Source organism: Petromyzon marinus, chromosome 34, assembly GCF_048934315.1.
Source record: "Petromyzon marinus isolate PM22_M1 ecotype Great Lakes invasive population chromosome 34, UKy_Petmar_22M1.pri1.0, whole genome shotgun sequence".
NCBI classification, from domain to species: Eukaryota; Metazoa; Chordata; class Hyperoartia; order Petromyzontiformes; family Petromyzontidae; genus Petromyzon; species Petromyzon marinus.
In genome coordinates, this window is record NC_133700.1 from 5,545,744 (window position 1) to 5,560,767 (window position 15,024).

The window sequence follows — 15,024 nt, forward strand, 5'->3', positions numbered from 1 at the left end:
AGAGCACTGATAAGGGGTTGACAAATGAATTAGTGACATGGTGCCCCCCCCCTTCCCAATGTTAAATGATCAAAATACGAGGTCATTTTTTAGCGTTAGAAAAATGCTAAACTTATTTTTTTTAATTCATATCTCTTACAGTACCATCTTCAGACAGTCTTCTTGTGTGCGTGTAGGGCGGGGGAGTGAGTTGGTTATTCATGATTTTTTTTATAGGCTGGTCATTCACAGATATCTGCTGGTGTTTTGGGGTGGCCAGCAACACTGCCGGGTTTTTTTGCGTTAAAATGTTGACGCCAGAGAAAACCATGGGCTCCCTCTCGCCTCCACCTTGGGCTTCCTTGGCTGGTGGGGGGGGAGGCTGGTGGTGGGGGGGAGGGCTGGTGGGGGGGGAGGGCTGGTGGGGGGGGAGGGTGGTGGGAGGCTGGTGGGGGAGGAGGGTGGTGGGAGGCTGGTGGGGGGGGCTGGTGGTGGGGTGGGAGGCTGGTGGGAGGCTGGTGGGGGGGGGAGGCTGGTGGGGGGGGAGGCTGGTGGGGGGGGAGGCTGGTGGGGGGGGAGGCTGGTGGGGGGGGAGGCTGGTGGGGGGGGAGGCTGGTGGTGAGGGGGGAGGCTGGTGGTGGGGGGGAGGCTGGTGGGGGGGGAGGCTGGTGGTGGGGGGGAGGCTGGTGGGGGGGGAGGGTCCCTCTCGTGTTTGTAATCGAGTCGGGCAACGTGGCGGGCAGCCCCTGAGAACGAGGGGTCCTTCACGCGGTGGACGAGAGATGAGAGAGCGTTGATGAAGCGGGGGCGGCAGTAGTAGTAGCAGCAGCATCAGCAGCAGTAGAATCATCATCATCAGCATCATCATCAGCAGCTGTAGTAGCAGCAGTAGTAACAACAGCATCAGCAGCAGCGTCATCAGCAAGCAGAGACAACATTGGTATGACAGCACAGACACGCTCGCACACACGGTGACACAAAGACAAACATCCCCCCGTATAGCCTCTAACAGACTGTTGAGGGCAAGTGCTGTTAGCGAGCACCTATAAAGGCCGGAACGGCACACGGAGGGGGTGGGTGGCCAGCACCACTCCCGAGTGGCGATGTTTACACGCCGCACCAGGTACTCATTTCAGGCCGAGTCGACCTAGGGGGATGGCCCAGCACCGGTTCAGATGATCGTCACCTGTGTTGGCCGTGTGCGGGGAAGGGAATCGAACTCGGGTCGCCGTGTTCATAAGCCTGCATACGGTGACACACCCGCGTGCACATACAGACATGTACAGACACACACAGACACACGTGCACACAGACACACGTGCACACAGACACACGTGCACACAGACACACGTGCACACAGACACACGTGCACACAGACACACGTGCACACAGACACACGTGCACACACACACACGTGCACGCACACACATACCAACGCACGCACAGCCTGCGTCCGTCTCGCGTCTTGCATGGAGGAGAGTGGAGGAGGCAGGAGGAGAGAGGAGGAGGCAGGAGGAGGCAGGAGGGGGTTCCGTGAGAGACAAAAGCAGCGAGAGCGCCGCGGTGGCAACGTTTGTGGCACTTTTTTGACTGCGAGACTGTCGAGAGAGAGAAGGGACGAGCGGCAGTGCCAGGGAAGAAGGAGGAGAGAGAGAGATACACACGGGCAGGAGAAGACGAGAGGGGATCTCCGTTCAGTTGCCGGGGGCTGCGCGAGGTTTGTGTCTGCCTAAGCGGCTGTGGGGGTTTGGTGGGTGGTGTTGGTTTGTCTGTGTGCGTGGTATACGCGTTGGTACACGTGCTGTGTGGATACACCGCGTACGTGTAATGTGTACCGTGTGTGCGATGTGTGTACACGTGTGCTATGCGCTGTGTCTGCATGTGTAAGGTATATACGTGTGGGTGCTGTGTACATGTTCTGTGTGTACATGTTCTGTGTGTACATGTTCTGTGTGTACATGTTCTGTGTGTACATGTTCTGTGTGTACACCTACTGCAGTGTGTGTAGTCGTGAGGTTGTGGTTTTGTGCCGCGTGTGTGTGAGCGCGTGGACTTTCACCGCGTGCGTGTGTGCAATGCACTGTATGCGTGGCATGTGTTTTTTTTGCGTACAGTGTGCACTGGTACATGCCGCGTTACCTCCGATTGTGGGCACGGCTGGCTCCCCAGGCGTGTCCACGTCGTGTATGTGTGTGCACGGAGTCCCGCTCACGGCCAACACCCAGTGGCGATTCATCTCAAAACCGGTCCTGGGCCTCACCTAGGCAGACTCGGCCTCAAATTAGTAACTGGTGCGGTGTGTCAACATCGCCACTGGGGAGACAAAGGCGGCCGGGCGTGGTGCTGCTGGCCACCCACCCCCCCTCGTGTGCCACAGTGCCGGTCTTCATAGGTGCTGCTAGCTAACAGCACTTGCCCCTACAGTCTGTTAAGGCTATACGGGTGGGGTGATCTTTGTGTGTGCATGTTCATGGCGTGTATGTGTGTTTACCATGTGAATTGTGTACTTACTTATTTGCTGTGTGCGGCGTATGTGCACCCACCATGTGTGTGTGCATCGTCTGTGTGTGCGGTGTGGCCTTGTTAGTGTTGTTAATGCACGTGTCTACCCAGGAACGCTTTCAACGAGTCCCGTGACTCGTTCTCAGGAGGGTCTTGCCGAGTAAGGGGTGGGGGGTCGACGATTGCCCTGTATAATCCCAGTTGAGTACTGTGTGTGTGTGTGAGAGAGAAGCATGCCTTTAATAGGTAGCCGGCTAAAAGCAACTTGTCCCCCACGACGAAGGCTATATGGGGGGGGGACCATTGTGTTTGGGGTTTTTGTTGTTTTTGCTCAGTTTGTGCACAGGATCAAGTATGCATACATACACACGAGCGTGTGATGGTGGTATGTATACACGTGTGTAAGGACATGCATGGATGCTTGTAAGAAGTGTGTGTCATTGGAGTGTGTGGGCGTCTGGGGTTTGCGCGTATGTGTGTGTGTGAGAGAAAGGGCATTCTTTTTGTAATGGGGAATGCGTGTCCATGCGAAGCTCTTCGGTCGGACCTTACCGGCCACAGTTATGCCCTCATTTCTCTACGCTTGTGAAACGTGGACCCCTTTTGCAGGGAATATCTGCACCGGTTTGAAACGTGAACGCCGGCCTGCTTACGATCCACCCTGGGTTTAACCAGAATTTTTGGTTTGTGTGAGGAGCTCAGAGATCCAACGAAGAATTCGGACACAGTCCGCTTGTCAGTGAGCTGCAGTCTGCCAGTCATCACGGTTAATCCGAGACCTGCCTTTCTCAATACGTGTTGGCCTCAAGGTATTACCTAGCCTGGCACAAATGCCGTGATAACGTCACCACCACTTATTGGCGAATGGTGGTTACGTATAATTAGAAAAGAGTTTGAACCGTGCAGTTGAATTGCCGGGGTTATTTGAACAATAAAATTTGTATCGGGAAAAAACAAATAGCGTGAGCGATCATCATCGGCAGCGGCGTATACGGGGCAGTTGAAACAATCACAACCCCAAGATGCTGGTGAAAAAACGTGCGCCTCTTTCTCTCACACACAGCTACGTCGTGCATCGCCAACTCCACAGCGAGCACATGCAGGGTTAGAAGAGGGATGAGGCCCCAACGGTGTGAAGTGTCAGTGTGTGTGTGTATATTGTTGTTACTCAATTCAATTCAAATTGCCATCTACTTATTTACCGAGGAACCATAGGCAAGTGGGAAAGCCAGCCAGGCGCGGTGAGTCCGATGCCAAGAATGTCCCATGCTCTGCAGTTCTCTATATGTTAAGATGTTTTCAGCCAATAGGTGTTCACGAACAGTGCTTTCCCCTACCCAGGCTATGTTGGCCACACAATCGACATTGTCTCTGTTGTTTTCTCTGCCCTTAAAAGAAAATGTATTGCCCCATGGGGGGAGTTTTTTTGGGGTGAGGCCCCATAAAAAAAAGGTTAATTGTGAGACCAGCAGGATTCCGGAGAGGGCTCGCAAGTCATCTTACATTTACTCTGCACGGAGCCGGTTGGGGGGGGGTGTTTTGCTGCACGGGTATCCGGTGGCAAAAGTGATCGCAGATTGGCAACAGAAATCTTAAATCTTGTATATAAGCATCATGTGCCTTAGATGACATTTAATCTGCACTCGATCCCTTCACCTATCGTGTCACCCTCATCCTCTTGAATCCAACACGTAGTTTGTAAAAAAACAACAACCAGCAGTTCAGTGACATACTCGCAGCATCGGGGTTAGTACTCAATATTGTAAATCTTGATTTGAAGCTTTTGTGACTGCAGGAATCCATACTCTTTGGTTCTTTCGGTAAAGTCACGTAGGTGACTTTACCGAAAGAACCAAAGAGTAATATTGTAAATGTGCTGTACTCGTAACGAATTGGCTTGCTCTGTTTACGTGAAAAATCCTACTAATTGGCTGTGTCGGGTGATGGCGTCCTCTGGTCTAACACCGTTTTGAGACGAGGCTCAAAAGAAAGCTGTCTCTGGTGTGGACCAATCGGTTTCAAAGACAATGCATATATTATCAGTGTGTTTTTGTTTGCGTTCTGACCACAATTATTGTGGTTAATGCAGACATGATTCCTTGGAAAAAGGTTACGGTTTGGTGTTTTATTTAATATCTTAACACCTGTTTTGTTGCCAGAAAAAAAGGGGAAAACCTATTCCCGACACGTTCATATATTTACGCGATTTAACAATAAAAAAACCTGTATTATGGATCGGGGTTGGGACTCGCCCTCATCTGCCACTGCGTAGGTTTTCGTGGTCGTGCGGCGTCGCCTCTCCGACGCGGCTTCCCGGCTTGTCGGCTAGTCGGCGTGATGTCCGTCGTCACGTTCGATTTGCTGGGAGCTTCTTCAGGAGCTGTATTGAGCGACTACATATTTCTCCCATGATGCTGCTGGTTTTTTGACGTTGGCCGGACAGTGGTGAAAAAAAAAATCTACATTTACGTGAGAGAGCCCAAGTTAATAACCTATAGGGCAATCTGTAAACAGCTGCAAATTATGGTTTATTGTTGCTCTTAGGCAGGGCCAAAACAATCCCTACAGTGATCTGGGAGGGCTTGTAGTAGGTGACGAATGGCTACATTGTTCTGATAGTTTACTAACAAGAATGAAACCGACCAGAAATATAGTTGTCTCGTTGTCCTGCTGCTGTCTAAATTAATATAGCCACAAATTTTGACAATTTAGATGGTCGTCTAAATCAAGTCTGTGTGCATTATTATACACGCAGTTTGGTGATTGTCACATGACATGCAAGGCATGATGGGAGGAGCGATTCCATGGTTACAGTCGTGCTGTTTACTGGCTATAAATCACCGTTTGTGTGTATTATTTGGACAATTGCTTCTGTGCAACAAAGTGGCACCCATTTTATCGACCTTCGAGGGATGATGGGCTGATTTAACCCACGAGTGGAATTTCATGTCACAGTCTTCCTGATTGTGAGTCGATTGTTCTAGCACAGAGTCGCCCCAGCCAGACCAATCCAGTAACACAATCAATAAGCAACCTTTATTTAGTCAAGTGAGAACGCAGACGTTAATCATCGTGAGCTATTGTTATTTGTGAAACGTCCCACGGGTGTTTAAAATAAAAGACGCATGTGGTTTGCCTCAGATGGACCCATCCAAAGCAGTCTTAATAATCTTTATTTATTTTAGTTTGTCAGAAAGTAAGCACTGTAAATGACTTTTCTTTAACCATTATGGGCGATGGTCTCTGTTAAGAATCAAATATTATTGAAGCTTTACAGGAGGGAGGAGTGTACGTACAATACATTTAAATATGGGGCACCGTGGTGGTGAGACGTTACCTCCCTCGCCTGGTACGCAGGCGGTTGTGAGTTCGATCCCAGACCCTGACGATGGAATTCTCGTGTTCGCTCAGTAGTCTCGGCGTTATCTAGTTGATAAAATTATTTAACCGGGTGAGTGACAATTCAGATGGTTTACTTATGAGCCTAAACAATGTTTATTACCATGCGAGAGGAGATTCATGTTCATTACTCTTAAACCCCAATGAATGTGAATACAGCACAACATTGCATATCTGACTCCTGCGGGGGAGGGCGCGAGGTACAAGCGCATACAGTATATGAAAAGGTCGGTAATATGAACATCTATAGAACGTTATAGTTGTGTAGTGGCCTTATTGACGTCGGCGAATGTTCATTTGAGGCAACACGCATTTATTACAGACGCTTCAATTACAGTGGCGAATCTGATACTTGAAAAGGCAACGGCCTCTTCGCCCGTACTCTATAGAGGAAACGTTTCCCGAGCTTTAGCCCACGCTATTTCCCTGGTTCCCTCTATCCGGGTCCTCTCTCAGGAGGCTATCTGACCTGGCCCAGCTTCGGCGCAGGTCCCGATCACCAGCCACACGAGCCCGGCCCTCAGAAGGACATGGGCCCTCTCGGCTCTGGTGTCACACCCCCTGGCTTGCTTTGCCCGACCCTCAAATGGACAGTGGGCCAAAGGAGTTCCAGGGTCTGGCTAGTCGATCTTCTTTCTTCACTGGCTCTTCATCTTGCTTGAGTCGAACTGCCTCTCAGCTCCCCGGGTCCCACCTTTTATACTGTCCCTCACTGAGGGGTGGGGCTGGGAGGGATCACAGCGTCCCCCACAGCCCCTCAGGGTGGTGGCCGTAGCGGACGTGGTTGTGGCCACCGCCCTACAACCGCGTGTCACCCTCCCGTAACACTTCTACAGTTGCACAGCAAATAGGGCGCTGAACAAACATGAAACGCAAACTGCTTTTAGAAGATGGGGAAGAAACGCTTCGCTGTGCTGTAGAAGTGAGCGAATGTGCTTAAGGATACACCACCGTCGTGAAAAGACTGGATTTTATATCCGAAGTCGTGTGCTTATATCAGAAGTTTCCCCTTCAACTTCCCCTGCCCCCAGTGTAATGTAAGCATATGGTTATATCAGAACTGTCTATACGAGGTGTACTTATATCGGGCTTTTGCTGTATAAAGGATGTTCGTTTGGGGGTTCATCTCGTAACCCGGGGGAAGGTGTGGTGTGAGTGTGTTGTTGGTCTACCAGATTTGAATTGGCACAGGGCACAAGTCTTGGGGTGCGTGTGAACTTTTCCGCAGCCCCGTATAATCTGAAGAATATGGTAAGCACGTTCCTGCGGTGGTGGCGGTGGGCCGGTTGGCCGTCTGCGGCAAGGAACAATGCTGTTAATTGACAGCTGGCACGGTGACGAACAAACGAGTAAGAGAGCTAAATTTAGTGGACTCTGAAGATTTGCGCTACACGCTTAAGTGGCATTGACTGTACGCTGCGCTCAATTATCTTTTCCGATTCCGAGGCGGCAGCAGCAGCAGCAGCATCAGCCCATTTTGTTAAAGTGCTCGCCTCCTCTCCGTGCGTCCAGTGTTTCACAGGCCAACCCTACGCTGTGTGGCTCTTCAATAATAGATCTGAAGCAACTGTCTTGGCAGGGGTAGTGTAGAATGGGAGCGGTAGTGTAGTGGTTAGCACGCTGCGCTACGAACCCAGTGAACCCGATTTCGATTCCCACTCATGGCCAACATCGATGACGATTATCTGAACATGGTCCTGGGTCCTCTCCTAGGTCGACTCAGCCTCAAATAAGTACCTGGCGCGGTGTGTAAATCGCCACTGGGGAGACAAAAGTGGCCGGGCGTGGTGCTGGTCACCCACCCCCTCGTCTGCTGTGCCGGCCTTTAGGTGCTCGCTAACAGCACTTGCCCCAACTGTCTGTTAAGGCTATACGTTGGGATCATTTGTCTTCTTTTGGTGTAGAAGCACAGACCAAAAAGACGTAGGAGTCTGTAATCCTCATTACAGACTCATAACAGGACAATAATGGGCATATATGTGCACTTAAAGGCCCAGATACGCGGTGGGCAGGTCCAGAAATATACATCTCCTCGGTCATAATTAAAAACATGATCAAATTAATAATGTTGGATTTAAGTTTGATTGTAATTGTTTGCTATTAGAAATTGTGTAAAATAAAGATAACAGACTTCAGCTATTCTCAGTCCATCAATGGATGAAGGCCTCCCCACACCATCCATGTCAGTCACGGAGGTTTGTGGTCATACTTCACCATGCTGGTGAGTGCAGGTTTGTAAAAGGGGGAAGGGCACAGGACTGGTTCTGATATCACTTTACACCCATAACCGTGGCTAGGAGTCCAACCCGGGTCCGCGGGCCCAGAGCCCTACGTGCTAACCACTGCAGCACCACTCCACCCACCTCTTACAGTACCGGCAGTGATATAATTTTGCCTAGCTGCATACGAGGCCAAACAAAACAATAATGATGTATATTTATTTTCTATTGCTTTAACATAATTGATAACACATTCCTGAATTGTTGGTAATTAATCATACAATGGCCCGTAGGCTGACATAGATTATTAAAGCTCATGATGGATGATGCATCAAGTCGAATTCACTGTTACGTATCACGCACCTCCGATGTGCACGGTTGGCTACGTACGGTGCAACCACTAGATGCGCTACATTCACTGCTGTGCTAACAAAAACAAACTGTAAATTTGTTTGCTATATGAAATTGACATAAATATCCTCCTGTAAAAAGTTACCGTATTTACTGTACTGTACTTACCACTCCAATCTGGAAGACTCTGCATAGGGTAATTACAGCGGGGTGTAGAATTGGAGGTGGTAATTCAGTCCGAATCCAACTCCATCAGCTGTGATGGAGGTTCGCCGGCACCATCGGATAATGTTGAAAGCCGGATAATTAATCCCTTGCTGGATAGTTGATGATCTGCTGTAGTTCATTCCACTTTGTATTTTATCGCCAATTTTATCCTGATTGTGCCATCGTCTCATGAGACGAAGTTTCCTTTCGGAAAGCTCACAGAGCAGTGTTAGAGAACGGCCCGCGGAGGCGGATATCACAGAACTGCTTCTAAAATCCCTTTCACGTGTCCTCTGGTCCACCATCGGAGGAGGCAGCGCTTTCCCAACTCTCTCTGCAAAATTGGAGTCTCAGTGTTCGCCACGTGAGAGTCGTACCGATATTTTTGTAAAATCACGAGAGCTGGAATTTTAGCCCAAATTTGAATGCAGAACCAAATTTAGGGAAACTTTTGCTTTGTAGCGCCGTTACTGGTGACCGAGCTGACACCCCCAACTCCGCAATGCTTGAGAACCCAGTTTTTTTTTATCACAGGCAGCTGGCCTGGTTTCGAACCGGGGTGGGGTGGAAACTCAGCGGCTTTCCCCTCTGAGCCACGCGGCCACTTCGAAAAGAGGAGAAATTCTTCAATCAAAGCCCGATGCCAATCCTCGGCGGTGTTTTTATCTAATCGCGAGGGCGCGAGTGTTGCGTGAATCATTACACACCTACATGTAATCTCTATGGCAACGACCGTGTGTTTATCGGTGAACTATTCAATCTCTTCAAACGATTCCAAATTCAACGCAAAAACCCCTGGCCGCTTACGGCACCGTTGATCTCAAAGGCCCTTTCCTCCACTGCTACGCTAGATTTGCCGCAGTATTCACTGGGCTGCCGTTGGATTTTCTCTTCAGTTGGATTTTCTCTTCAGTAATTAAAATGCTCGAGGCATTCCCCTGTGAGGGAGGTGGGAGGCAGGGGGAGAGAATTGCTGACGCTGTGAGACTCCTGCACTGTATTATCGTGGCCTAGTTTATTCGCGCTGCTATTAATGGCACTTGCCGAACGTTAGCCGGGTTTATTTGATGTCGATGCTGATGCTGCTGTTGCTGCAGTGAATAACTGGTGTTTATGAAATGGACAAAAATGTGCGGCCCTCCGATTGCTTGCTCACGCCACTGCCGGCGGAGGAGAGAGTTGTAGACGTCTTGTTGGTATTTGGACGACTCCACGCTGACCAACCATTCTGTAAAAGGTGGGAGTAACCCACACTTTATCCCACCATATGATGAACTCATCCGCTGAGTGCACAGGATGGGCAGGGGGGATTGAGGCAACTTGCAACATAGTCTCCACTTGAGTAGCGATTGAATCGCATCGCCAATCTCGGGATTGCAAGTCCACCGTACTTACCATTAGAATTTACAAATGGTGCATTATGTATGTTAAAAATGTAATGTCAGGGTCCAGCATCATAGGTTCAGCAGGGACGTGCGGTCAAGGGAGGCAGAGCCTCACCTGTCATACTCCAATGAAAATTGCTGTTACGAAAAGTAAAAAAAAGAATAATCAAATAAAATAAATATGAAGATTTTTCCACTGATCTGTGTTATAAATGTAATTTCTGTACGATTCCAATCATTTTTATAGTCAAAATCGCCAAATTTGCGGCGCTCCGCTGCAAATACAGGAAGAGACGAGAGGTGAGGCAGCGACGAGCTCAGCCTCCCCTCTGATTGCGCAACCCCTCAGTAACTGGATGGAGCGCGGGCAATAAGCGCGTGCTTGTTACTATCTCAGTACGTCACCAACGTAATGTTTGTAGACCCCTTAATTTCATGTCCTCACCTTCCATACTCCAGGTAACTTATTTCACGTATGTGTATAAAGATATTTAGGCTCGCTGGTCTCGTCATGAAACTGCAATGAAAAAGCACCAGGGGAGGCAGCTATCACATCTGCCTCACTGAGGGGGAACGTGTCTAACACGCCCCCCCCTCAGTGAGGACACGCCCCCCTCAGTGAGGACACGCCCCCCTCAGTCAGGCCACGCCTCCTCAGTGAATCTGGCTCTGACACTAGCCAGTGCCTCTCCAGCCATTGACCTTACCGCACGTCACTGAGGTTCAGATATAACTGGCCACTGATATCTGCCATGGCCAGGAATTTAACTTGGGTCACCCGATTTATAGTGCAGTGTCCCCAACCACTTTGGCACCGCTACCCCCTTAACGTGCGTGTGAACGGTTAACCTGTAAATGGCGTTTCTAATGAAACGAGCAGGCAGGGCAGAACTCGTGGTGGTGCACTCAACTCACCATCGGAATGTTACAAGTGGGTCAACGTAGCCCATCATCTCTCCAGGGCTGATAAAAAATATATATACCACATAGTGGGAAATCACCAGTGGTGGTCATTCTTTGGGAGAGACTGGCCCCAGCCATAGATGTCTGTGGCATTTTCACGTGGGCTCAGCACCAGCAATGGAGATGAGACCTTTCCCCAAGCTTATGTGAGAATAGAGACACTTTAACTTGACTGTTGAGTTGAGGAAATCAGGCGAAGCAAGCCTTGAGAAGGTATCTCTCATGGTTGTGACTCTTACCATCGTTTGTTCGTGTGCTGTCCGTGACAGGTTTGGTTAAGGGTTGAGATTCGGTTGAGATTACTGTCAGAAAATTGGGTCAGTGATGACAAATCTCATAATAAAAATTGGCAACCTGGCTTCTGTTTTTATTCAGCCGTGATTCCAAGGTTTGACCCACAATCAGAAGGCTGCCAGTTGAAATCCCTGTTGGAGTTTCACTCGACTTATCAACTCTTACAGGGTCAATAAAATTTGGAACTCTTTTTGTAGGAAATAAACATCTTATCACAGGATGGGATGGTGTTGTGGCACAGTGGTTAGAGCACGAACCACTGGCCTGAATTCGATTCTCGGCCATGGATAATATCAGTGGCGAGTAATATCTGAACCAATGCACGCTGACCAACGTGGTGAAGTATGGTCAGACAACCCCCAAGACTGACACGGCCATGAGGGGGAGGGCCTTCAACCAGCAGTGGATTGACAATGGGCTGTGGGTTTATTTCAGTAGGGACAGATCCCCGTCACAAAAATGTAAAATTTCCCACCCCGCCTTCGGATCAGCAACAGATAAAGCATAAGAATAATTATCCTATGCTCCTATGCAATTTGGTAAAGCCGTGCAAAGCAAGACTCGGGTCAGTGTCGTCATACGCGCAATATGATCTCCCGTCAACCTCCTTGCCTGCAGTGTTCTATACGGCAGGTTTCACTCTGTGTTGGCTGTACAGCTAGAAATATGAGATTATTCGTGACGAATGTTTGTCGGTTCTTTGATTGGGTTGTTAAGAAGTGTGGTTTTAGTTAAAATTTTCCATAAGTTTTTGCCACCTTTTCCGCTTACCAAACCCAAACATTTCTCAGTCGGGCACGCGGTCTATGACCAAAAGTGTGCAGTATACTGCGACAAAGTTCAATGAAATACCAGAAACCATATCTCGGTCGAGATCAATTCCTGCCACCGGAACGCAGAGGCCTCTTCCTGGACTGTGTACAGGTCAAACCTCGGGTAAAATCCGGACGGATTGCAAACCCTAATTGAGCACTGTCCCACGTTCGTTTGAGCAGGGAGCAAGGAGACTCTTTGTAGGAAGACCACATCTGTGTATGCATGTACGTGTGTTGAACTTCTTTCTCACCGTTACGTAGCCAACCGTGATAATCGGCTTGAGTACACGGTAACAACCAGGTTTCCCTCGCTTTATGTGGGCTCAGTTTGCATGATTTTGCGTGTATGCGGATAACCTGTTTCTACCCAAAATTCACTGTTATGCGGTTTGAACTCACGCTGTGCGGTCGGACGTGGGACAATATTGTGTAAAAGTACCTGCATAATCATACCGTACGTGCATAATCATACAGTACGTGCATGCAGGCTTTCACTCAGTACAGTCATGCCTTCTATAGCTTCCCTTGGCTGTTTCCTTTGTTAGTAGATAGGCTCCCGTTAAACTGAGAAGCCTGTGTCTATGCAACTGAGAATGTGTGCGTATGACTGGGTTTCTCCCTCTGTGTGCACGCACAACTAGCCTGGCACAAGCAGTGATGAAAACACACTCCGCTTAGTGGCGAAGGGCAGTTATTGCTACTGTTAGTTTATGTGTAAATGTACGTGTGATTGTGTTGTCTATTTGTATGCACATGATGCTGTGTGTATGACTATGCGGGAAGCGATAGTGTAGCGGTTAGCGCTACGCTGCGCTACGAACCCGGCGACCCAGGTTCGATTCCCGCTCACGGCCAACACCAGTGACGATTATCTGAACCGGTCCCGGGCCTCCCCTAGGTCGCCTCAACCTCAAATGGGTACTTGGTGTGGTGTGTAAAACATCACCACTGGGGAGACAAAGGTGGGCGGGTGTGGTGCTAGCCACCTACCCCCTCGTGAGCTGTGCCGGCCTTCATAGGTGCTCGATAGCAGCACTTGCCCCTACAGTCTGTTAAGGCTATATGGGGGATCTTTGTTTTTTTTTGTTTTGTGCATGTGACTGTGCGACATGTAAGTCTGACTGCATGCATGCATATGGCACTTTGCATGTGACTGTGAGTGTGTTCATGTATTTATAGAATACAATTTGGATTCCTAAAGTGGCTTCATCTCAAACGCTGTACAAATAGGGGGGTGTGGGGGAGGTGGTATCCACATTGAAAGAGAGTGCCCTGGAATACTGTACTGTGTTTGTATACCTGACAACGTGTGCATCTGTGTGTGACGGGTTTTGCACGTGTGTGTGGTGGTTGGGTGGTTTAGCGCGATCCGAGTTCAATTCCCGCTTACGGCCAACACCAGTGACGGTTATCTGAACCGGTCCTGGGCCTCCCCTGGATCGACTCGGCCTCAAATGAGTAGCTGGTGTGGTGTAAAAACATCACCACTGGGGAGACAAAGGCGGCCAGGCACGGTGTTGACGCACTGTGCTGCAAACCCAATGACCTGAATTTGATTTCCATTGGACAGCTAACGTCAGTGGCAAGTGATATCTGAAGCGGCCCTGGGCTTCCACGATAGTCACTCAGCCTTAAATGACTGTAGTACCCAGTGCTGTTGGTCAGCATCAATGCTGGCCTTTAACGCTGCTCGCCGACATCACTTGCCCCAACAGTCAGTGTAAGTTATAATGGGCATCTTTGTCTTGGTATATTTACGTGCGCACACAACTGTGCGACTGCCTGTTTGGGTATGGCTGCATGTGGCTGTACAATAATGCTTGTCCTGTTGACTGTGTACGTGTCTGTATGTGTTTGAATGTGGGGAGCGAAAGTGCAACGGGTTAGCGGGCCGCGCTACGAACCCGGCGACCAGAGTTCGATTCCTGCTCACGGCCAACACCAGTTACGATTATCAGAATCGGTCCTGGGCCTCCCCCAGGTCGACTCGGCCTCAAATGAGTACCTAGTGCGGTGTGTAAATATCACCACTGGGGAGACAAAGGCAGCCGGGCGTGGTGCTGGTGACCCACCCTGCTAACAGCACTTGCCCCAACAGTCTGAGGAATCTTTGTTTTGTGTGTGAATGCAGCCTGGTTTGACCCAGAGTCTCTGCCTAGAGGCTTGTCCTGTTCATTTATTCAGGAATTGTGGCAGAAACAAAAGCGATGGAGGGAGAGGCATAGGCACACACAAAGAGAGGGGGCAGATGAAAGAGCATCGCGCACACCAACAAAGTACGCCTGCTGTCATTCTGAATTCATCCCAAAGCTCGGACGTCTTCAGGATTCTGGGTCAAATAGCAGCAGTGTATTAACGCTCTACGATAGAACAGCCAACCACCATCCCTCAGGCGATTGTTAGATGTTTCAGTGAGCTGTAAGAATTATGCAGCTGCCGCATGAACCCTATGAACCCGGCAACCTAAGTTTGGTTCCCGGCCACAGCAAACATCAGCGGCGCGGTGATAACCGAATCTGTCCTGGCCATCACCACCCCTTCGCCAAGCCACGCCGATGAGCTTGTTGAAGTATGGTGTAAAAAATACGGCGTGTTGGGCGGCCCTCATCCAGCAGTGGATTGACAAAATCCTATACAGTACGTAGGTGGTGATAGCCAATTATATTTGTGGAGTAGCCACTGCAGACTAACCTCTGCATACTTATCGTTAATAACATACAAGGTGACCTGGTGATTTAGCGGCACAATACGATGTCGGAGCACTGAGCCAGCACCGCTGATACCTGGGTTCCAATCCGGGCAACCTTACATTTGATGACACCAGGTTGTCACGCCGAGCGAGTTAATGGTCTCAGTCTGGTGGTCACCAACAACTACACAAAACCTGCTCCCCCCCCCCCCATCCATTAT

General features: G+C 49.5%; 1 protein-coding gene across 10 annotated transcripts in view; it reads left to right on the forward strand.

The window, feature by feature from the left end:
- LOC116948620 (5'-AMP-activated protein kinase subunit gamma-2-like) overlaps positions 1-15,024 on the forward strand; it is a 164,512-nt gene that overhangs the window by 117,351 nt on the left and 32,137 nt on the right. For 2 of the 10 annotated variants that reach the window (XM_076071651.1, XM_032965477.2), the window contains exon 1: positions 710-919. The exons of 6 other annotated variants lie outside the window; for them this stretch is intronic. The gene's annotated coding sequence lies outside the window, so the exon portion shown is untranslated. Of the gene's footprint in view, positions 1-709; positions 920-1,497; positions 1,697-15,024 lie in introns of those variants that run through there. 2 more of the 10 variants (XM_032965478.2, XM_032965480.2) reach the window with 2 other exon arrangements.